The sequence below is a fragment of the Triticum aestivum genome, unplaced genomic scaffold, assembly GCF_018294505.1.
Source record: "Triticum aestivum cultivar Chinese Spring unplaced genomic scaffold, IWGSC CS RefSeq v2.1 scaffold146415, whole genome shotgun sequence".
NCBI lineage: Eukaryota > Viridiplantae > Streptophyta > Magnoliopsida > Poales > Poaceae > Triticum > Triticum aestivum.
This window is the reverse complement of record NW_025252700.1, coordinates 1-2,029: the sequence shown is the minus strand read 5'-3', so window position 1 is coordinate 2,029 and position 2,029 is coordinate 1. Positions and strand designations below refer to the sequence as shown.

Sequence of the window (2,029 nt, the reverse complement as noted above, 5' to 3'; positions counted from 1 at the left end):
GTCATCTCCTTCTTTGTTTCTTCATCTAAAAAATACATGGATTTACAAACCTAAACTCCATAAGATCATAAGCTATACAATTAGCCAATAAAGGTCACCCCTTGTGAAAATTATATTATTGCTCTCCATGGAGTTATAATAGCACAGATATTTCAATTCTTGATGAAGAAAGAGACCACACACTTTTAATGAACAACTCTTGTTGAATCATTGGGGGTGAAAATTTTATGTATTTCAACTAAAGGAAACCACTATATCCTTTAGAAAAAAATACATGCCAGTATATTGGTAAGCACTATACTTCAATTCCCCAGCGGTCGAACATCATGTGCTATCTCTTTGGCATCCCAAAATAATAGTCAGAATCTGGCTGACCATCGAGTAGCACCATGTACTTGTTCCTTGATGTACCTCTTTGAAGAACCAGATCAAAGTCTTCTTTTTCTCCTAGCATCATCGCCTATTCTGTTGGATACCTACTCCCTCATTCCTATGCTTAAGGCATAAATCTTCACTCACGCCCCCCAAGGAGTAGCAGGGCATTACTTTGAGGCAACCACGCCAATCAAAATAAACATGTCATCATCAACACTCAATATATACCAACCTTAACAGATTAAAGTATCCAACAAAAATGATGCACTAACAGACGCACTCACCTCATCCATACCCACCGCTCACAAAACATACCATATGTATCCTTCAGGCGGAAGCAAACATTAGCATAAGAAATTAAGCTCATCAAAATATGAATAAAATCCTGCTTTGCATAAGCGTGTAGAAGATATGAAGCATGCACATCTGTATCTTCTTTGAGAATCATGTCCAAGATAAACCTGTAGCAACAAGGGCCGGGGACTCAGGTATTAAGCAAGATATTCTGTAGTATGAAGTAATTATTCAGTTACCATTTCTGCGAATGCATAGAAAATATGTTGCAGGCCAAACAAGGAACAAAGCATGATCAACCAAGGTCAAAACCGGCATCTGCCATGAAATCAATTAATCCAGTTATGCAGTCAAATACAACTGTCAGTCAATTAAGCGAAGCTACAGTCCATTCAAGCTAAAAAATAATAAAATTCGTAAACCCCACTTCGTTGAGATTGGGAACTCTAATTGAGGGCAAGATCCAAATCCCTTAATTAGCAAGTACATGCATCACATCCCAATCCATGTCTGCATCGAAATTGAGGTCAAACCTACTCTTTGCTACTTGACAGATTGGTGGAGAGTAGAAGCAACCCAGCAGCGAATGGAAAATAGCAGCACCGAACAATATGCTCGTCGCACATGATCACAAAGCATGGCCGACAGTTCGAGTAGTCTAAGGTGATGATATATGAAATTAAGAATAATATAGAGCAATTATAATGCCTTGGGTATAACATCCAAACTATCCCCAAAACTTTAACTCTGAAAGCATTAAATGAAGTTGTGGAAGAATACATAAACTGCACTAAGTAGACAAATTACCATCAGACTACACCGTGATTAATCCAAACATGAGACATGAACTTCAGTTTTGCAGGGAAAACCTGAGACTAAAATGATTCGTTAGTACACATGCCATTGCAAACCTAGCTAGATCCCTTCTCTGTAGTTAATGCCATCTAGACTCAAAGTAGCATTAACAGAGCAGAGCTCTAAACAGCAGCGATCCACCAAGTGGTGGTTCATATTTATACTGTATAGGATATCCACAAGGACTTCTGCAACCGTAATATAGGCAAATAAATTTTTGTTGGTATCTGAAATCACCAGGTTATCAATATAACTACAACAACAACAAGTTACCAAATATCATGAATTAGAGCCAAAGGGAAACCTACTTTGCAGAAAAATCTTCAGACTCCAAGCTCTCCTTATGAGGAATAGAGGGGTTAAGAGTCCTGCTTATGTTGTATCAAAAAAGCATTAGCGACCAACCAAGTACAACAACAGTAAAAATATATTAGAGAGGATAAACACAAACCTTCTTTTAGCACCAGCTTGATATACTTCACTGTCATCGTGAGTAGATGTGTCA

At 38.0% G+C, this 2,029-nt stretch overlaps 1 long non-coding RNA gene across 2 annotated transcripts; it reads right to left on the bottom strand.

Annotated features, from left to right (window-relative positions):
- Positions 1-80: 80 nt before the first annotated feature.
- On the bottom strand, positions 81-2,016 carry LOC123177443 (uncharacterized). 2 transcript variants are annotated; one of them, XR_006488942.1, is made up of 4 exons: positions 1,976-2,016; positions 909-1,892; positions 660-836; positions 81-545 (listed from the first exon to the last, which is right to left on the bottom strand). It is a non-coding gene; the product is annotated as an uncharacterized lncRNA (long non-coding RNA). The 2 variants fall into 2 exon arrangements; XR_006488941.1 differs by having other exon boundaries at positions 81-836.
- Positions 2,017-2,029: the final 13 nt, after the last annotated feature.